Source organism: Desmodus rotundus, chromosome X (assembly GCF_022682495.2).
Source record: "Desmodus rotundus isolate HL8 chromosome X, HLdesRot8A.1, whole genome shotgun sequence".
Taxonomy (NCBI): Eukaryota; Metazoa; Chordata; class Mammalia; order Chiroptera; family Phyllostomidae; genus Desmodus; species Desmodus rotundus.
This window is the reverse complement of record NC_071400.1, coordinates 96,889,765-96,912,746: the sequence shown is the minus strand read 5'-3', so window position 1 is coordinate 96,912,746 and position 22,982 is coordinate 96,889,765. Positions and strand designations below refer to the sequence as shown.

Sequence of the window (22,982 nt, the reverse complement as noted above, 5' to 3'; positions counted from 1 at the left end):
AATAATTGGGCATCAATTGTGGCAGGGTGTGGGAGGATGCCTAGGTTACCTCCAGTATTCCACATTTTATTTAGGAGGTGGGCAATTCCTATTTATATAACCTTTGATGAATATACACCCCAGCAGTTGGTGAGGGGGGATTGCCAAAACAAGTAGATAATTCCACTTGAAAACCTTGTACTAAGTGAAAATCTGATTACTGCCTTTATCTTTTTAGAAAGGAACAGGTATCATTGCAAACAAGTCTGCGTTGGCTGCACAGTGTGGGAATGCCAAGGTGCTTAAATTCAAAGCTGAATACAATGCCAGCAAAGAACAGAGCTGGATTTTACCATGCAAGAAAACAAGGCTCCATACCCACCATACCTACAAAAGAACAAAACTCTGACTACCTCAAAGGAGAAAAGGAATGTGGTTCTGGGGTGCCCAGAGCTGAAGTACAGGCATATGGGAGAGTGGAGAATCCCACTAATTAATATGAAAACTTCCCGGCAGAAAACTTAATCAAGTCTGTCATCTTTCTGGCTCCTAATTCAGTCCTCTGGAGTCTTGGTGTCCAATATGGTGGCCACTAGCCATTGTGGCTATTGAGAGCTTGAAATGTGGCCAGTTGGAACTAAGATGTGGCATAAGTACAAAATACATGGTGTATTTCAAACACTTGGAATGAAGAAATAATATCTACATTTCCTTATTAATTTTTCTATTGATCATATATTAATATAATGATAAGATTTCAGATATATTAGATAAAATGTATTACTGTTTCTTTTACTTTTTTACTGATTTTAATGTGGCTATTAGAAAACTTAATACTACCTATCTGGTTTGGATTACATTTCTATCGAACAGCACTGCTCTAAAGACTGAATGTTACTTTAAGGCATGATTTATGTTGGGCTCAAAGACTCTTTCATAGGAAAGTGTTGCTTGACTGAGCTTGGCTCTCTATCACAAAATGTTAACTTCAAACATACTTGAAAACTAAAATTTCATTCACTGCCTTCTTGGCAAAATCTGTTGGATAAACAAATCTTCTGTTTTAAGGCGTGAAAAGAGATGGTTAACAATGTAAGTAAATTTTCTTCCTTTTCAGATATACTTAAACCATATTAAAGCAGAGATGAGACAGGCTCTAACATTGCAACAGGCTCATAATTAGGTGCTAATGTTGAGTATCCTGCAATGTTTCAAAAAGACACATGGATGGAGAGAAGCCAGGCCTGCACAAGGCAGGAGAGAAGAAAATGTTGACTAGATGAACGCAAATATGTTACAGATTGCCGAGTTCCCCCATTCCATGCTTTCCGGCTACTACTGGCTGTTCAGCATCTCCCTTCCATTTTCACCACCACCTGACTGATTGACACCTGAGTCAGAGGCAAAAGCCATCTTCCTCATCTCTCTGATGAGCCTCTCTACTCTTTGCATCTCCCATTGCTAATCTGTCTTGTACCCCACCATTGTACACCGTGCTAATCGTTGGCTCCCACACCCATCATAGTAACAAGGAGTCTTTAGGTTGGAAACAAGGCTGTCCTTGTGTCAAAGCCTTCAAATCTGACTCCACACAGCCCACCCAAGCAAGATTCCAAAGATGAGTGTGAGACTCATTAATACTTAAATCTTTCAATCTATTCAAGTCAATTTTCAATCTTTTTAATGCAACATGTCAATTAAAATATAAAACTAATCCTTTTGCTTTGCATTTGTTTGATTCCTCCAGAAACTATTCCATGTAATTAGACTCGATGAAAGTAGCAGTGTCTGTCAACAGGAACCAAATTTTCTTTGCAATTCATAAGTTTTATGCCCCTGAAAGCCTCATCTTAAGAAATTTTGTGCTTGTGGGTGGTTATAGATTTTTTTTTCTAATCTAGAGCTCAAAGAAAATGTGATCAAAGGATACTGCTGTGGGTAACTTCAGGAAGGGAAAATGTCTCAAAAAATATGTTGAAAAAGAGCAGGTCGCAGATCTTAAGGCCCCAGTACAGCAAATCCTCAGCAACTCTGGATCATTTGGGAATGAGTCATTCCAGATAAGCACACATCCTGGATAGCCCGGAGTTTAAGCTCTAACCATCTTATTTTAAGAGCTTTTATTTTTCTAATGGAGACATTTCCTTGTCTTTTAAAGTTATTGAGCCAGTTAGGCTTAGAGTTGTAATTATAGATGAATTACAGATAAAATACAGAACTGAGTGGGTCGGTCCACTTAAAGTGAATTATGTCTCCAGTCATCTACACCGACAATCCATTATGACTGACAATGTCTTTTCAATGTGGCACTCAGTGTCCTTATGGGCCAAATGTGAGGGGCTGCTAGCTGCTTCTCCTGCAATTTTAGAGCAATTATTGGTTCTACTTCTTCATTTCCCTCCCTCTTCCTCAATGGTAACAGCATGGGTAAACTGCTATCCCACTGTTTCCCCCTCCACCACCAAGTGACCAGGGGTGCCGGCCCTGGAGTCCCACGTGATCAGACTGCTGCTACAGTGTGATCTCTACTACCCTCCTCCTTCTTGCTTTCCTTTTATTTATTTATAATTTCTTCTCCACACATTCAAGTTCACAAGACAAGCTTCTCGTGTACCTATCACCAATGGGATGGAATGTCTTTTTCCTTCTACAAGGACCTATGAAGGATGCCATCATTGGGTAAAAACAGGTGTTCCCTGGATCCAAACTCTACTTCTCAAGAGAATTCTTTTTTTCTTTAAAAAAATCATTAGTCATTTCTGAGATCCATTACCCTAAAAATTAAGGTCTTACTATATTATTTTATATATTCATAGGGAAAAAACAACTAATTTTAGAATCTGAATGGCTAAGCTTTGACATGGAAATTGGAAATCCTTGGTTCCTAATTAAATACACAATTGCTGTCAAATAATTTCTAGTCAAATAATCAATTTCTGCTTCTGTTTTATTAGTGATTATAATTAAGTCCATAGCAAAAGTAAAGGGTATGATTTCTCCTTGGGAAGATGAAAAAGCTTATCACGAGAGTCTGATACGGCCTTTCGAATCAGAGAACAGGAGTTCAAAATCCACCTCCAGCATTTAATATCTCTGTGACTTTGGGAAACCTAGCCTCTGCAAGCCTCAGTTTTCTCGTCTATAAAATGTGAGAAATAACCCCAATAAACAGTTCTAAGGATTAAAGTGTTTGATATAGAATGGATACTGAAGATATCGCTGATACTCTGGCAACAGAAGATTCAACTGGGCCCCGGCTGGGAAAAAGCAATTCTTGAACAACTGGCAGCATGCAAGAACGCATTTTCAAAGATACGGCCCTTTCTTCCTGTTTAGAATTTGGTAGCACTATTTGGCCCAGGGTATCTTGCCCGAGCTTGCTGTAAACGCACACACGTACACACACCTCACTACCACCACAACCACCACATCCGTTAAACAGATTATGCTACATTTGCCTACAAATGTCCACATAAAATGCATCCTAGTTTCTTGTGGTTGGCAGTCACGGTTGCTTCCAGCGTGTTGGCCCTGATTAATGTGTGGGCGATGTGGGTTTGGGGCATTCAAATATATCCCGGGCTCCAGTGAAAGGCCAGGCTTATGCTCACGTAAACAGTCCTTACTCATTCTGTTTCTGTTTCCCAAGACATAAAATAAACTGGCTGTCACATACATATTCTAAGTGTACCGAGAAGTTTCTTAAGTACATATATGGCAAAGCAACACATAAATAAATAACTGAGAAGCTTTTGTTTCATAAGTAAATGTGTTTAGATAATTATCTTATAGTGGAATAAACCATTAAGTCTAGCATTGCTTATTTTTTATAAGCACTTTATTGAGATATAGAATTTGCATACTGTTTATTTTATGCCATACAATTCATGTACTTAAGGTGTTCAGTTAAATGGTTTTTAGGATATTCAAAGAGTTTTGCAACCACCACCACAACCAATTCAGGAATATTTTTATTGCCTTGAAAAGAAACCCCCTATTTATTAGCAGTCAGTCCCCATTTTCCCCCAGCACCTCTCCTAGGGAACCACCAGGCTACTTTCTGTCTCTATGGATTTGCGTATCCTGGACATTTGGTATAAATGGAATCACACAGTATGTGACCTTTTGTGTCTGGCGTCTTTCACTTAGCATATCTTCAAGGTTCATCCATGCTATATAGCGTGTATTAGCACTTCATTACTTTTTATTGTCAGATAATATTCCATTGTAAGAATAGACCACATTTTATTTACCCATTCATCAGTTGATGGACATCTGTATTATTTCCACTTTGCGGCTATTATGAATAATGCTGCTATGACCATTTATGTACAAGTTTGTATGTGGACACATATATCATTTCCTTTGGGTATATACCTAAAAGTGGAATCATATGATAACTCTATGTTTAAGTTTTTGAAGAACTGTTAGATTATTTTCCAAAGTGACTGCACCATTTTACATTCCTACTAGCAGTATATGACGGCTCCAATATCCCATATTCTTGTCAACATTTGTTATTATCTGTTTTATTATTACCAGCCTAGAGGGTACATTTCTCTGATGGCTAATCGTTTTGAGCGCATTTTCATGTCCTTATTGGCCAATTGTATGCATGTATCACATGCTTGCTGGCCATTTTGGGGGTGAATGTGATGGAGGTACATGATGGAATTGTACAAAATCATGAAGGAATCAGATACAGAAAAAATATCTTGTAGTTCTTTTTTTAAAATTTCTGTTAGCCCAATGACTGCCTTAAGTAATTTTTGAGTAACTTGAATCTTGAGAGAGGAATTTGTGAGTTAACCATAAATCACTTAACCAAAATGACGAAATGCTATTCAAGAAAATGTTGGAGGAAGTAGTAAGATTAATAACTAAAAAAACAAATGACTTCAATATCATAACCTTTTTTACTGAAAAAAAGCTATGAAAATATTCCATTTACTGATGGGCACATAGGTTGCTTCCAGCACTTGGTTATTGTAAACTGTGCTGCTATGAACATTGGGGTGCATAGGTTCTTTTGAATTGGTGTTTCAGGATTTTTCGGGTATAATCCCAGCAGTTTGACAAAACAAACAAGCAAGCAAAATATAACCAGAGACATTGAAATAAAAAACAAATCGACAGTAACCAGAGGGGAGGGGGGAGGGGGATAATGGGGGAAAGAAGGGGGAGGGTTGTCAAGGAAAATATATAAATGGACAAAACCAAAGGCGGGGACTGAGGGTGGAATGTGAGGGTGGGTGGGGTGGGGGAGAGTGGTGGGCATAAAATGGAGACAACTGTACTTGAACAACAATAAAAATTATTTTTAAAATTTTAAAAAAACAAACTATGAAAATAGAACCATAAATTATCTGTCCATTGGTCAAAGCTGTCATCATGGGATCTTGTGTCAAAGATTAAGACCCCAGCTTGGTAACCTGTCAACTAGATTCTACTGAAGTGATGTGTGTAAGTGTTTGGGGTGGGTGCAATTAGATGGTTAACAAAAAATGGCAACAAGCTTCACAATGCACACTATGTGACAAGCAGTGCTGTAAACACCGTGGCATTATATACATTTCACCTGTAATATCTGTTATACTCGCCAGAACCCTGTACATGTTTTTTATGTTGTTCTTGGTAGTGGTTTGCTTGTTTGTTATAGAGAAGGGCAACAGAGTCCTTTCCATGCCCACAGTCAATTCCTGCTGAGGTTAGCAGCCATTGGGTGCTCCTTAATTACTAGAGACCCACCCTTAGCCATAGCTCATTGGCTTGGCGGGGTAGTGATGTAACAGTCCCCCAGTCAGTGGGGGTTTATGAGGAGGCATGTTTAGAGAGCTTTCCCAGTATGAATGCTACTGCCCAAACTAAACCAATAAGATTCTCTCTGTTGCTACTTAGCTGGGAGATGTAGTAATTGCTGTTCAGCAGGTACTGGAGTAGAAGGAGCTAGGAACAGATACGAGCATATGTTAAAGTGGTAGGATCCCAGAGTAGTCATCCATAAATTCTTCCTACCATAGTTCACACGATATCCAGGACTGGAGACTTTATGTGTGTCCTGGCAGTAGAAAATCTCCTGAGTGTCCAAAAGGCTGTAACAGAATTTCATCATGTCTGTTTTATGGATGAGAACCATCTCTCTCTCTCTCTCTCTCTCTCACACACACACACACACACACACACACCCCTTAAACTCTTTCAATAGCTTCCTTGCTCCTGGGTTACAATATAATATCATTACTCTGTGACCTACACCACTCTGCAATTCTTCTTGTTCACCCCTACCCCTTCTCCAAATTCCTCTTATGCCACTCTTCACCCAAATGGACTTTCTTCAGTCAGTAACATGAACTAGCTCTGTCTCTTTGTTCTTCAGGGTCACTGCACAAACAATTCCTTCTTTCTGGAGTACTTTCTTCCTCTCTTCACCAACCTAATTCCTATCGACCTGGATGTCTTGGCCTAAACATAACTTTTTCAGGCATAACAGATACAACAAAGGCCATAGACAGGTCAATCTGCTTCCATGGCCCTCAAAGAAGGGGGTGGGGGGTCTCTGAATTGTACCCCATGATTTACTGGATATTTATATCAAGTTCACTCAGGAGTACCAGTAAGGACCTGTTGTCACATGCCCTCTGGCCCTTTCAGATTCTGCTGACCAGTGCAAGGGCTAGAGCTTTTGAGCTGGTGCACCCCTGCTATGTCCTCCTAGGACTGCAAAGGTAGCGTAGGACCTCCATACTCAGGGAGACACATAGTCTTAAGGCAAGAGAGGAAGAGGGAACCTTTTGCATGCAATTTGCTTGTTGTAATAGATACTGCTGGAATGTGCAGACTGCAGTGAAATACTTTTTAAAAAAATACTGTTTCAAATACATAGGTGGTTTTGTGATATTAAAAAGAGTGCTACACTTGGCTACTGCAAAAACGCTGCTATGAACATAGGGGTGCGTAAGTTCTTTTGAATTGGCGACTCAGAATTCTTTGGGTATATTCCCAGTAGCAGAATCATTGAATCAAAAGGCAGTTCCATTTTGAGTGTTTTAAGGAAATTCCATACTGTTTTCCACAGTGGCTGCACCAGGCTGCATTCCCACCAACAGTGCACTTAGGGTCCCCTTTTCTCCACATCCCCTCCAACACTTGTTGTTGGTTGATTTATTAATGATGGCCGAATACTGGAAACAGCCTAAGTGTCCATCAGTAAATGAGTGGATCAAAAAACTGTGGTACATTTACACAATGGAATAATACTACATAGCAGAAGGAAAGAAGGAGCTCCTACCCTTTGTGACAGCATGGATGGAACTGGAGGATATTATGCTAAGTGAAATCAACCAGTCAGTAAAAGACAAATACCATATGATCTCACCTATAAGAGGAATCTAATGAATAAAATAATGTACAAAATAGAACCACAGGCATGGAAACACAGAATGGACTAAAAGTGACCAGTGGGGATGGGGTGGGGGATAATGGGGGAATGTGGGGGGAGGGACTAGACAAAGAACATGTAAGAATGACCCATGGATATGGATAACAGTGTGGGAATTGACTGTGTGAATGGGGGGGGTGGGATGGGCAGAGGAGGGCAAAGGGGGGAAATTGGGACAACTGTAATAGAATAATGATAAAAAATGATTTTAAAAAAGTGAAAGGAAAAAGAGCACTACAGAAAATAGTGTTGTAAAGCAATTAATAACCTTCTAATGAGCCCTTGTTGAAAACTAAAAATTATAACATAACCCAGTACTTCACATCTACGAGGATGGCTATGATAAAAAAGACAGATAATAACAAGTGTTGATGAGGATGCGGAGAAACTGGAAATTTCATGCAGTATTGCTGGGATTGTAAAATGGTACAGTCACTTTGGAAAACAGTAAGATAGCTTCTTACTGTCAAATGGTAAAACATTGAGTTATCACAATCACTCATAGATTCCACTTGTAGGTATATACTCAAGAGAAATGAAAACATACTTCCATGAAAAACCTACACATGAATTTGCATAGCAGCATTATTCACAAGAGCAAAAAAGTGGAAACAACCGCAATGTCTACCAACTCATGAGTGGATAAACAAAATGTGTTTCCATATCAGATGGCAATTACAAGTAATGAAGTATTGATACATCACACAACATGGATGAACCGTGAACACATTATGTTGAGTGAAAGGAGATCGTCACAAAGGACCACATATTGTATGATTCCATTTATATGAAATGTGCAGAATAACCAAACCCATAGAGACAAAGCACATCAGAAGTAGTCAGGGGCTGAACAGTGGTGGAAGTGAATGGAGCGTAACTGTTAAAGGGTATGGAGTTTCCTTTTGGGGGGAGAGCACAAATATTGTAATATTAGCCACTGGTCATCATTGCACAATCCTGTAAATATTATACTAAAACACACTGAATTGTATACTTTAAATGTGTGAATTATATCTCAACAGAGGTATTAAACAAAGTATGCTATAGCTAGGGTTTATAAGAGAAGTTGTCCCTATTTAACTTTGCGTCCGTAGTACACCATTTAGCATGCAGACTCTTGAGTTAATGAACACATTTCCCGCTGTCACAAGACAGTCTTGCTAATTGCTATGAAACTAAAAGCCCATATAATGAAACTACAGGGTCTGAACGATCTTGATCACAAGGACAAGAGAATGATAAATAGAAGTTAGAAAAAAAGGGGGTCATAAAATAAGTTACATTTGGGATGGGATACTCCCACTGTACTAGAGAATAAAGCAAAGAGAAACCAAAAAATGGGTAAAAAGCTGTTCTTAGAAACTTTTTAAACAAAGGGAATAATATCTATGGCCCCAGGAGACTTCAGCGTCACACAAAGTCCAAGTGTTCCAAATAAGAAGAGGAGGACAAAACTATGGCTCTGCAGCTGTGACTTCACCATATGGAAAGCAGCCAGTAAGCCTACGTCACCAGAAGGTACTGTATGTATATATTTACATTTACATTTGTATTTATGTTTATGACAGTTTTATCAGAGTGTAATTTATACACCATAAAACTCAACCATTTCCATATATTTTTCTGTAAATTTACCAAATTGTGCAATCAAACTATAATCCAGTTTTAGAACATTTTCACCAAATTAAGTAGACAAACCCGATAGTTGCTGAGATGCCTCATTTGCTTTTGATTTGAGAAAGGTGAATGTCTTAGACATTTGATGTCCAGTTCAGTGGAGTGGTTCTGTGTTAACCGCAAATGCAAGGTTGGTTAGACCACTGTGAATCCAGAATAAGGAGTAAAAAATGGAGTTATCTGTAGTTCATTACTTTTTAGTTTTTCTAGTACAATGGCCTGAAAAGGAATAACATATTTTATATTTTCACTAATGTATTTGAACCTTGATTGTATAAGGTCCATTTTAATCCTTCATTTCCAAATAAATACTTTTTGATTCTGTTACAAATGCACACTCTTTAAAAACAATTTTATTTAGCCCTGGCAGGTGTGGCTCAGTGGACTGAGCACTGAACCGCAAACCAAAAGGTTGCTGGTTCAATTCTCAGTCAGGGCACTTACCTGGGTTGCGGGCCAGCTCCCCATTTGGGGGCGTGTGTGAGAGGCAACCAATCAATGTTTCTTTCCCTTTCTTTCTCCCTCCCTTCCCCTCTCTCTAAAAGTAAATAAATAAAATCTTTAAAAATAAAATAAAAACAACTTTATTTAAATGTAATTTACATACCATAGAATTTACCTGTAAATTCACAGTTGAGCAACATCACCATAACCCAGTTTTAGAACCCTTCCCTGGTGCCCATGAACAGTCACCCCCTTTCCCACCCCCAGTCCCAGGCAGCTGCTTATCTACTTTCTGTCTCTATAGATTTGTGGAAGGCATTCTGCTTTCATATACATATACAAATATAGATCAAAAATATATCTTTCCTTTAACAAAATTCTACTTTTACACCCAGATTTTGGTGTTTGTAATATTTAAATTTTTTAAGTAACAAATACATTAAAGGTTTCAAAGAAACCCCCCCAAAACAACCCTAAAAACATGTTTCTCCAGTTTAAAATACTATGTTAAAGCTTCTGACAACAACCAATACACTGTGTTTTTCCGTAATGCAGTATTTTCCTCCTAAAGTCAAAAGTGTACATTTTCCCCTTTTCCAGCACCCCTCTCTGCCCCCAAAACCTCTAACAGATTAAAACTGTTTATAGCACATATTCTTCATTGTATGTGCAGACAAAACCCTGGAGAGGTTGAGTCCTTCTAAATTAGGATCGTGGCATGAATCAAGCAAACAAAACTTCCCCAAATGACATTTGTTCCAAACGGTTTTTAAGGTCTATAATAAAGTTTCTGGACATTAAATTCTCTCTAACGATATTCTGGAAATGCATCAGACTAGACAAAAACCACAAGCTTCCTTAGCAACCAGGTAATATTGTGAGCATTCCACAGTTAATTATAGATCTGTCATTTTAAGGAACAAGCATAAATTGATTTTTTTGAAATTTTTTATTTTTTATTTTATTTTTTAACATTTTTATCATTGTTCAAGTACAGTTTTCCTCCTTTTTCCCCCACCCTCCCACCACTCCAGCCCTCCCCACCTCCCTCCCCTGTTTCCACCCACCCCTTGTTGTTGTCCACATTAACTGATATTTTTATTTTAATTAATAAGGCAGTATTATATAACTTCTACAAAATAACCTTTGTCCTTTAATAACCAATGGAGAAAATTCTTATCATGATAAGTTAGAAATTGCCTCCCCATAAATATATAAAATTTGCCACATATATGTGTATATATGTGCATATATACATATATTCTTAGTTCTGCGTGTGTGTATACACATAATATATGTATATAAAGATCTTAGTTCTCAAGAAAATATTGTTCCCAAATTGCCTTTCTCTATTAAAGAATTGACCCTTGGCCATCATGACAAATATATGAATTGAGTCATTTCCACATATCTTCTAGCCCAGCACAACTGTGAGACTAGATGAATCATGTTTCATTTGGGCTTTGCACCATGCAATTACTGCCGCAAAACACAACATCTTTATTCAGGCCAATCTTCACAGGCCCCAGGTTGCTGGTTTCCAAGCCCTGTACACTGGCTCTCACAAGGGTGCTGACCTGGTTTCTATTTTCAACTGGAATTTCCTCCTCTGGGGTCATTTGATCCCCACCCTGAGGGGCATTTTCCTGGTTCTCTGTTCAGTGCCCCACCTTGCCCCTTGCTTTGGAACTGGAGAGAATTTCAGGCTCATTCTCCTGCAAAGTCCAATCAGAAGAAGACTCAGAGACATTATGCTTTATATCTGGTGGGAACCAGGTTTTGTGAGCCTCCAAAGCTCCTCTTAGGAGACACCAAGGTGACATTTACTCAGGAAGCTGCTGAGACCTAAGACAAGACCTGCAGGAAATGATAGTGAGAGGCCATGTTGTAGGGCTAAAGCTGTAAAGACATCTCTGCTCAAAGGGTCACAAGAATGTGGAAGAGTCAGCCAAAAGAAACATCACAAAGCGTAAGGCAGGGCCACTTCCATTGGCAAAACATGGACTGCACAGGCAGGACCAAGAGGTCCCTCACTGCCCAGCTCCTGTGGCTAAGTGCTCAGTGAGCTGTAGAGTTTAAAGAACAGGGCAGTGGTGTTTTTAGGGTTAGCTCTTGGAGGCCCTTTACATTTTTTAACTGAAAGATTTCTGGAATCACTAATGTAAAAATTGCAAATGCAAAACAGGAGGAACAAACATTTTAACCAATGAGTAATGACATTTTTCAGAGGTCAATTCTCTACTTTGAACTAGTAAGAATAGCAATGCTCATGAAAATGATTCTGCTTAGAATATTTACAGAATTGGCTATACAAATACTATTTTAACTTAAAAATTCCAAAGAGTTTTCTGGTGACTTAGACCATTAGACAAGGCAACTCGATTTCAGACAATATAACCTCTATGTGGGTACTTCTTAGTTTGTATTCAAGAACAAGCTTAAGAGTAGAAACTAGATATTATCCTTTTTGGACATTTCCCTTTAGTGTTGGGCACATACATAGTTCTCTACATACTGGTGAATAAACAAGTGTTCAATAATATTTTATCTGTGTCTGGATGGACCCAGCATTCCCCTCACACTAAAGATGTATGTCCCCTTTCTTTTGTCCTCATTCGTCTATAATAGTAGACTTATCTACACCATCTGTGGTAATTTGATACAGAGTATTAGAGCAGAGATCTACAGGATTTTTCAGTAAAGGGCAAGATTGTACCTATTTTAGTTTTGCACACCATACAATCTGTTGTAACACGAAAGCAGCTCTAGTGAATATGTGAAGGGATGGGCATAGCCGTTTCCAATAAAACTCAATTTACGGACACTAAAATTTGTATTGCATATATTTTTCACATCATGAAATAGTCTTCTTTTTATTTTTCCCTACTGTTCAAAAATATAATACTTATTTTTAGTTTGCTGGCTATAAAAAAGCAGGCAGCAGTCCAGATTTTGGGCCGTGGGCCATAATTTGTTGACCCCTGATTTAGATAACCAAGTGACTGCAAATTAGCAGGTGTTCTCCTAGGTATGAGCACCTGCAGACCACACTGAAAAAAAAAAACAAAAACAAGGATTTGGCAACTGTCCAATCAGTTGATATAATGGAGGAACACAGGATAAAGTTTTAAACTTCAAAGAGGAAATTTTGTATCTGTGCATTATTTTTAATTTAGCTTATATGTACATGTCAGAACTGACCAAAGTAACAAACTAATTTCCAAATGTTGGCTCTGATTTATTTGAAGTAAAGGATTGACATAGTTTTTCTCTGTTGTAAATGACCACATCCAAAATTTCCTCTAGGTTTTAAAACAGGAGTTAAATTTACAAATCTTTTTAAAGTGACATCAGCAAATCAAAACAGATTTTAAACCAATCTCCTGGGAGGTGATTCTAAATACTTTGTTTTCCTTTCAACAGGCTGAGGAACCAGAGCTTCTAAACACAAGGAAACAGGGGAAGGCTGTGACAATTCTTTTGAACATTAATATAATTCAGTCTATTTTTATGATATTCCTTGATATGTATTCAGTGTATATCCGATCAATATGGACTGGGGGGACTTGTATCAGTGGGATGGCGCCAACATCCTGCCTTTGTTGCTTAATAAAGTCACAATTATGTATCATTATTCACGAGGGAAAGAACTCATTGACCGAATAGGGAAAGAAAAAATGAGATAGATAGATAGATGTGAACCTGCCTAAAAACAAGAGTGTCTTTCAGGAGAATTTGATTACATACTGTGGTAAAGTGGATGATTTGCCCCATTCCTGCTTCCACACCCTGATGCACTCATACCTTTGCTACAGTTCCATCATCAAGGGAGTATATTTCCTCACCCACTGATGTTAAGTTTGAACATGAGACTTTCCTTGGCCAATGGCAGGTGGGTAGAGATGACAGTATGCTAGAGTTTTGCCTATGCATTAAGAATCCTTCGTCAGCCCAGGCTGGTGTGGCTCAGTGGATTAGTGCCACCCTGCAAACCAAAGGGTCACTGGATCGGTTCCCAGTCTGGGTACATGCCTGGGTTGCAGGCCAGGTCCCCAGTAATGGGCGCACAAGAGACAACCACACATTGATGTTTCTCTCCCTTTCGTTCTCCCTCCCTACCCCTCTAAAAGTAAATAAATAAAACCTTTAAAAATGGATCCATAGTCAGTTCCACCTGTCATATTGCATTTCTGTACTTCCCCAGGTAGAGGCTTTCCCACCAACCTGGGCCCCAGAATAGACACATGGAGCAGAACTGACCAAGGAGCCAAGCCCTATAGGACTGGCGGCTTGACCTTAGGTCAAACAACTGAGTTCTGTCCAGCTAAGCCAACCCCACTGACCCACAGATCCATGAGAATAACTAATGGTTGTTTTAAGCCACTGAATTTCAAAGTGTGGTGGTAGCTAACTGATACAAACACAGTTCTACATTTTAGATAACACAGCTATTAAATGAAGTACTATTTTGTGTGTTTGTGTACATGTGTACGCATGCCAGGAGTTCTACATTTCATTCCTTTTTAATGACATCCAAAATAAAGAGCTGGTCCCCAGTTCTCTTTAGACTCCCTACAACGGGTGATATGAAGTACCTACACAGTAATGAATGGTAAGGCATTACCTGCTCACCTTAATTAAAAGCCACAGGTTAGTCTAAGAATCTCTAGGTTTTGAAAAAAATTCTCTATTTCTAATAAAGATCCAGAAAAATACATCATAAAACTGTACAAAAATTAAAGTATCCAATAAGAGTGTGTCTGTGTTTGCAGAATCAGACAGTATCAGCACTTTTTACACCTTTTAAAAAAAATAGTGGGAACCAAATAAATGCAGGAAGTCTTTATAACTGTGTCCCAATGATAAGGTTTCACTCTGCAGTCATCCTGAATAAAAACAGCTATTAGGGTTTTTTTCGAACCAGCTAATCTTGATAAGGTTCAAAGTTTCCCCCAAAGAGGTCTATGAAGTGCCACTCCCTTTCAGATGAATGAACAAAAATGCATGTGTACCATGAGTGCCAGGGTTTACATAACCCTTGGGCTGTCCAGACCATGGCTGGGTTGTGGCTACTGCAAATACATGAGGGGTTTGTGTTTATCCTTGTTCACAAACAGTTTTGGAGGGCAGACTGCCAACTCTCATGTACCTTTTCCAGGCTGCTGCGAGTTCAGCCATGCAGTTGTCGTTCCTGAAATGGACGTTTCATGAGAACAGCCATGCAAAGAGGGAGCACGGAGCAGTCACGCAGGAGCTAAACTCTGTGGTGTTTCCATCAAAAGCACTTTGCTAGAGAAAACACGGGAGCTGGCATTACAAAATTACCACAACACTCAGCTAAAAATACCGAGCAGGATGTCCTTTATTTGTGGTTGTATATGTTCCTAACAACGAGAACACCAAAATCCTCCCTGATCGTATTAGCAATTCACCTTACTTTCTTCTGTTACGTTCCTGGACCTTTTTGGCATAAAGGATCAATGAAGACAGGAATGTTCCTACTGTGCCGGAAGGACAGGAGGGGCAATTTAAAAGGTGTCATTTTATGAAGAATAGGTCAGTAGTTGCCAGGATTGGCCATAGCTGTAGGAAGCAGTATGGGTGTGACTACAAAGGGGCAGTATGAGGGAGTTCTGGAACAGTTCTGTACTTTGACTATAGTGATATGCTGACCTATACACGTGATAACATTACATGGAGTTAAAACTCTCTCTCCCCCCCCCACACACAGGACTGCAAGTAAAAAACTGGTGAGTGAACAAGTTCTGTTTCTACTCAAGTTAGTGCTATTGTACCAATGTCAATTTTCCAGGTCTGATATTGTGCTATAGTTACATGAGATGCCACCAGCAAGGCAAGCTGCTTAAAGGGTACCCGGGAATCTTGGTACTATTTTTACAACTTCCTATGAGTTTACAATTATTAAAAATAAAAAGTTTTTAAAAGTGTCATCTCAAAAGTAGCATCTCAACCCAATGCCATTTGTAACAGGCAGCTATTGTGCGATGGTTCCAGCAGTGGGACCCGGGAGTCAAATAGACGAGGATGTGAGTCTCAGTACCACCACTTACTAGATGTGTGACCCTGAAACAAGCTTAAATTCAGTGCCTTGGTTTCTTCATCTTTTAAATGGGAATCATAATAGGACCTACCTTACAGGATGTTTTTAAGAATTAAATGAGATACTATATGTAGAATGTCTAGGGCTCATGGAAAGCATTCAATAAACATTGGCTACCATTATTATTACTGTGAGTCAGCCCAAATATTTCTAAGAGCTCTAACTCAGTAATCATTAATTATTCATAAATCATTAATTATACTGACATTAAAAAACAGACTAAGCATTAGGCACAAGGTATAGAGTACAGATAATGTCCCTGGTTCTGGCCTCTTACCCTTTGGGTTTTTCAGTTCTGTGGTAACTACGGTCTTTAAAGGAGGAATTACAAACAAGATGGTTATTATAAAAGTGGAGGCACAGGGGCCTCATGGAGGGGCTAACTCAAACAAGAGGCACTTTCTGCGGTCAAGGTTGAAAAGGAAGTTTTCTCTTTGCTAAGTTAGCTGGAGCCCACAGTGGTTAAACTGCAGTCCTCAGTTCCAACCACTTCTTAACCAAGTCCTTAACCAGAGACAAATAAGAATCACTTTTCATTAAAACGCAGGTTAACGCATTTCAGTTGATATGTAACTTTAAAGGTTAAAGCTCTTTACCCATCAACCAGAAAAAGAGGTAAACCAATTATTCCTTTTTTATTGTTTGGAAAATATATTATACTACCCTAACAGGCTTGAAGGAGAAAAAACCTATTATAGTTTGAATTCATATTAGTACATTTTGACCAAAACATTTCTGAATTAAGTATGCAGCTTCTTAATATTAAATTAATTATAATATGTATGTAAAATATATCCTTGTATAATAAGTAAACAGTAAGTACTTTAATAGGCTTGTAATGTGAATATTCTTAGACATGCACATCACATATGAATGGATTAGGCACGGCACATTAGTAGTTTAAATGCGGTAAGTATAATTACCTACAGGGAAGAGGAAACAGGCATTCCAAGAAAGCTGGGAGTCCTCTATATACTTAGGAATTTAGGGCCTTTCATAATGTAAGTGAGCCCCAAACAAAACTGAACATGAATGTGACAATCTATTCTATTTGCCAACTCTCTCCCCCTCCGTGACCAACCAAACAAAAATGTCTTCCCTTTTCTCTACTGACCTGAGCCTTGCAAGACTGATCTCAATGGACAGCATCTCAATGGATTGGCTGGGTTTGGTAAGAAAGCAAGATGAAGAGGTCAGAGTATTTATCCTCCCACTCCATCCCTCCTTCTCCATATTTTGCCCTTTCTGCAATCTGGGTTACACTGCCAAGGTCTCTTCTACTTGATGTTGGAAGTCACCAAGTTCTGGTACACTGGTCCCTCCCTGTGTCCTCATGGTAACAGTTTCCCCCTATTGATAATCACTGGGTGCTTCACTGCCCCTTGTTGGTTTCCTTAAACCTACCGACACATTAGTAATAGTTCATTCCTTAGGTTAATTCCTTTTGAGTGTGCCAGCCTGTTTGCTGCTAGGATCTTGATGGATACAATGCCCTCCTCTGTGAGTCAGTAGGTAAGATGGAAGAATGACTTATCTTTTGAGATCAGAGTTAAGACTGTGTTACACATTTATTTATACCATCCAAGTGATGTCATAATGGGACTGTTAAGGTCATGTGCATAAATACTTACATAATAATACTATGTGTTACCATTTTCGTATTCTTCCAGAAAACTCAACATTCCATTTGCTTGCTAAACTATTACTGCTCTGTGGATTCACAGAAACATCAGGGGGTTCTGCCCATGTGGACGGGCACCCCCCTGGCTCAGGGAAGCTCAGCAACTGCAAAGCAGAGGTACTCCCCGTGTGGGTAACATGCTTTTAGCCTCTCTATTTAACTTGGACTCACTTATACATTTCTTTACCAGATATTTCACTCAGCTGCAGAAAGGAGTCATTTAAAAAATCTTTTTAAAGTTTATTCATCTTCAAGTTTTTTGCTATTTTCATGGCACATTTCCTCAAAGCCACAATGTCAAATCATTTGAAAACTTCATCACAGAAATCTAATTTAGTTGACACTCCAAACACTGAAACTTTGTTGTAAAAATTTTTAAGTTGGAAGAGTTCTAAGAATGGGCCAAATAACCAAAGAGAAGGGGAGAAAATTCTAACTGGTTTTCATTTCGCAGGGTCATGACATCTTCCAAAAAACACCAATGACCATATATGAATGAACAAATCAGTCTACTTTGTGTATAACTTACTCAAACTGAGAAGTATCCCACAGTCACATCCAAGTAGTCACCATGACAATAAAGAAAGCAGTACTATGCATTTTGACCTGGCAATCCCACTGCTGGGATTATACCCTAAGAACCCTGAAACACCAATCCAAAAGAACTCATGCACCCCAATGTTCACAGCAGCACCATTTACAATAGCCAAGTGCTGGAAGCAACCTAAGTGCCCATCAGCAAATGAGTGGATCAAAAAACTGTGGTACATTTACACAATGGAATTCTACGCAGCAGAGAGAAAGAATGAGCTCCTACCCTTCACGACAGCATGAATGGAACTGGAGAGCATTATGCTAAGTGAGATGAGCCAGGCACTGAAAGAAAAATGCTATATGATCTCACCTATAAGTGGAACCTAATCAACAAAACAAACAAGCAAGCAAAATACAATGAGAGACATTGAAATAAAGAACAATCTGACAGTAACCAGAGGGGAGGTGGGAGGGGATAATGAGGGGGAAGGGGGGAGGGTTGTCAGGAACAACTACAAAGGACACATGGACAAAGCCAAAGGTGGGTAGGATTGATGGTGGGAGGTGGGAATGGCTGGGGTGGGGGGGAAGTGGTGGGGGGAAAATGGAGACAACTGTACTTGAACAACAATAAAAAAATAATTTAAAACAAAAAAGAAAGCAGTACCATATAATTATTGGTGGGAGTCCCTGATGTTTGACATGCCTTTAAGGTTTTAAGTACTCAGAATGTATTTAAAAATAAAATAACTCAGGAAAGCTTATTTTTGAGAATAAGGTTAGAACCAGAAAATCTGAGAATACATTAAAAGATATTAATTATATTCATCTGTAAATGTTGGTGATCTTAGTTCAAATTTTTGCAAGCACCTAAGGCCTTTATATATATTTACTCCCCATCATCTTGGAGCTTACCATCTACAACAGGCTGTGCTTAATTAGCATTCCATGAAGAGGCCAGGACTTAAGGAAGCGCCTCATAATCCTTGTCAATGGCAGACTAGTTAGAACGCTAACACACCTGCTGTCCTGGGCTTCTTGGGAGATTTTTAACCCAATGGGATTGAGAGAGAAGAGCTGGAAGGAGCTGTATCCGCACTTCTTTCTGTTGTCTTTCTTTCAGTGTCTTTCACAGAGTAGGCTGGTCCACAACAGATCCTCAGCAAGTGTTTTCTGGATGGAAGCAGACTCTAGCTCCTCACTCACAGTCAGTCGCAGATCCAACCTCCACACGGGAAGACTCTCTGAGAAACCCTCACATCTTAGTTTGCAGATTATGATTACTAATTTTAGACCCAGGGCTAACATTTTAACAAACTAGTATTCCAGCTGAATCAGAGAGAGCTAGAGAATTAGACAGGGCTCTTATACATGCATAAATCAAGAAGTCAGCTAAAGACTTCTTTACACAAGAGAGAAGATAGAAACTTTTTAAGAAATAGGTCCAAAATTTCAAAGGGCAACCGAGTTAAAGAGTGAAGAAGCAAAAAGCTCAAAGCAAAGCACTGAGGCTTCTGGAAGGGCCACAGTCACCCTTCCCAGACTGAGCCCCACATAGTGTGAAACATAACCAGGCATCACATGTGGAAAAGGTAACTCAAATTTTGTCAACTCCTCTCTTAAATAGCAGGGAAATATGTATAAAGCATTTTAGAGAGCTCCATTCAAAATGATTTTCAAAACAAGTAAAGATTTTGATGTCTACTGAGATGCATGTAAGTCAAGGTTTCTGAATCCAGCACTACTGACATTGGGACCAGGCAATTCTTTGCTGGGCGGTACTGTGCAATGTATGGTGTTGAGCAGCATCTCAGGTCTCTAACTACCAGACACCAGTAGCACCCCTTGCAAACTGGGAGAACAAGCAACTCCTGTGGAAATTTCCCACTGTCTCCTGGTTGAGAACTACTGGCTTAGATTACCTAGAAAATGGATGCTGAGAGGACACGTTGCCAGACCATGGCATGTGGAGAAAGCATTGCTGTGCAACTTCTATCCTTACAGAATTCGGTTGAAATGAGCACGAGGTTATAAAACAAAAGGCCTGTCTGAAAACTTGAACTGCATCACCTCAGAGTCACCTGAGGTGAGAAGTACTGGACAGCACTCATTGGATCTACTTTGCCGATGAACCTTAGACTTTATAGGGGCCTCTTTTTTTTAATGATTTTATTTATTTATTTTTAGAGAGAGGGGGAGGGAGAGAGAAAAAGAGGGAGAGAAACATCAATGTGTGGTTGCCTCTCTTGCTCCCCCTAACAGGGACCCGGCCCGAAACTCAGGCATGTGCCCTGACTGGGAATCAAACGGGTGACCCTTTGGTTCTCAGGCCAGTGTTCAATCCACTGAGCCACACCAGCCAGGACTATAGGGGCTTCCCGAACAGTAAGTGGTTCACCATATGAATGAATCAGTGGTTTCCGAACATGGCCAATATCAGAACCACCTCGAAAACTTCTTTAAAGTTTTGATTCCAAGTTCACCGTTTGGAGATTCTCATTTAGTGGAAACTGGGTAATACCATTAAGACAATATATTTTCTCTAAACGTCAACCAATAATGAGTGAAGTTTTGAACCCCCTGGTGTAACCTAGGTAACAATACCCAAGCAGCCAGATTCATCTACTCATAGATATTCACCGGGTACCTATCCTGTACTAGAGCCCACACTAGGCAGTGGGGATACGATTGGAAAAGAATAGTTCAGTCTCTGCAATGAGTAAGTTTAGACACCAGTAGGGAGAGATAGACAAACAGTGAATGTATATACAGGGATGGGCAAAAGTAGGTTAGTACTACTACTAATAAATATAATAATTAATCAATAATAATACAAGAATAAACTGTTTCTTGTACTCACAACTGTAAACCTACTTTTGCCCACCCCTGTATATACAAAGCAGTGACGCAAACAACACAAGCCCCAGCTAGTGTGATACGACCAATGGTACTTCAGTACAGTCAGAAGCACTTTGGAGAGAGCAGTCAGGGAATGTGATATTTTTTTCCTGCAACTTATAGGACACCAAAAATGCCTGCCACTCAGAAACACGAAAGAACTGGCCACATAGGAGGAACAGAGAGGGCACTACTGTGACTGGGCAGTGGTAGGGTGAGGAAGGGCGTTAGGAAGCTGGGGGGATCATACAGGCAGACTTGGAAGGCCAACGTCATGAATGAAGATATTCATCTAAGTACAATAGAAACCAACCAGAGAACTTTCAATATTGAAATGTCACGACTAGATTTTCTTTTTAAAAGATCTCACTGGCCACATGATTATAATATAGGGTTACCTTGCTGCCTTGGTGAGGACAATGGATGTGAGGGTTTGTATTTAGGTGACAGCAGTGAAGATAGAAAGAAGAGGATGGATTTGGAAAGTGCTGTAAAACAGACCTTGCAGGGCTGGCTCAGGGAGTCAATGTGGGAAATGCAGGAAAAGGAGAAATCCAGGGTGACCTCTAGGTGTTCTGGCTTGACAACTCACCAAGTAGCCGACCATTTACTGAGACAGGAGAGGCTGAGATTGCTTCAGGTGAGGGGCGTATGAGAAATCAAAACCGCAGTGAAGACTGCATATGACAGCACAATAACATCACAAACCAAGTTGAGACTCAAGTGCATTGGGTCCAGGGTCATCACAGTATGGGGAACAGGAAAAGTAAACGATACAAGATTATTACCAGAAAAAAAAGGCAAAGTGAAGTATTTGTTTTTCTGTGATTGGCAGATATCTCTGGTACACAAAACCCAGCAGGAATCTGCTGATTTATCCATTAACAGTGGTGCTTAAGAAGTGTTTTGAAGGGTGGTGGATGTGGCTTCCTAAGATGATGGGAGTTCATACCAGAGGCCACATCTAGGAAAAGCTCTGAGTGTGGCAGAAAAGAAAGCATGTTGGGAGGTGGGGAGTGGAAAAGGTATGTGTGACTAATAGAGGTGTTAACTAAGGAGATTTAATCATCATAATTAATATTAGTTAATGTTAATTTCTTATATTCATAGTTAATGTTAATATAATTCTTAATGAACATTAATTAATATTAAGGGGATTTAATAAGTAAATAAGTTATTTACTTGCAACTTGCAAGATTCTTGCTTTTATGAGGAGACAAACAATAAGGAAACAGAGTATAAAAGTGAATTCCAGACGATGCTCCTAAATTTCCTAAGATGTCTACACTGGCAATGCTGATGGATGACAACTGATCCATATCAGCTCAGCCCTGCAACAGTTCCCAGTTCTTGCTGTCTTCAGAATTACCAAAGATTATCCAGTAGTCAATACCACTGAATTATTAAGTGAACTTAATGACTTCAAAGTCTTTGGAAATCCAATGTTCATAGAGAACAAATTTGGAAACATGTATATTAAAACCTAACCGTTTGGAGTGAAGAGAGCTCCCTTTAAGGGTAAGCAGCTCAGCCCTTCCGATGGGTTCCTTAGGGAGGGGTTAAGTAGAGCAAGGGAACAATCAGCCTTTAATGACAAGGCTGTGGTTAAGAGCAGATGGTGGAGAGACTACACCAAACAGGAAGTGAGGTCAGCAACAGAAGAGCACAGAAATAGACAGGTCCCAGGGACGAGAATGGCTGAATCTTGACAGCTGGACTCCACAGAGACCAGCGCCAAATCAGTCTAAGCCCCCTGCTTTTTGACTACACCTCGGTGAAGAGAACACGCACCACCCACCCATAGATTTATCTTTGCCAGAGGCATCACGAAACCTTCATATTGTTCCCCTCTCACAGCACAGAGGAGAAAATAAGTGTGTTCTTCCAGGGAGTTGATCAGGATAATAGTATTCATAAGCTGCTCCAGTGGTCCTCTGATAACTTGTTCTAAAACTAATGCTGAGTGTGGTAATTCTCCTGAAAGAGCTGCCATACTTAGTTGGATGTGTTGTCATGAAATTCGACATATGTTACATGATCTTTGCAGACAACTACCGTTTGTAATATTGTGTTTGCAGTCAACAGAACACAGCATATGAAGACTGTTGGGGAAGGTAGGTTAATGCAATCTTTACCCCAGGTTAAGTGACCAGAATTTTAGGGGTCACCAGGAGCAGGAGAATATTGTTCAAGTTGTGATCACTGAAAAT

The 22,982-nt window shown here is 39.5% G+C and overlaps 1 protein-coding gene across 4 annotated transcripts in view; it reads right to left on the bottom strand.

Moving 5' to 3' along the window:
* The window catches only part of ARHGAP6 (Rho GTPase activating protein 6), a 441,720-nt gene that overhangs the window by 211,010 nt on the left and 207,728 nt on the right, over window positions 1–22,982 (bottom strand). The window contains exon 1 of one of the 4 annotated variants that reach the window (XM_045203285.2): window positions 14,688–14,783. The exons of the other annotated variants lie outside the window; for them this stretch is intronic. The gene's annotated coding sequence lies outside the window, so the exon portion shown is untranslated. Of the gene's footprint in view, window positions 1–14,687; window positions 14,784–22,982 lie in introns of those variants that run through there. 4 annotated transcript variants of the gene reach the window in all.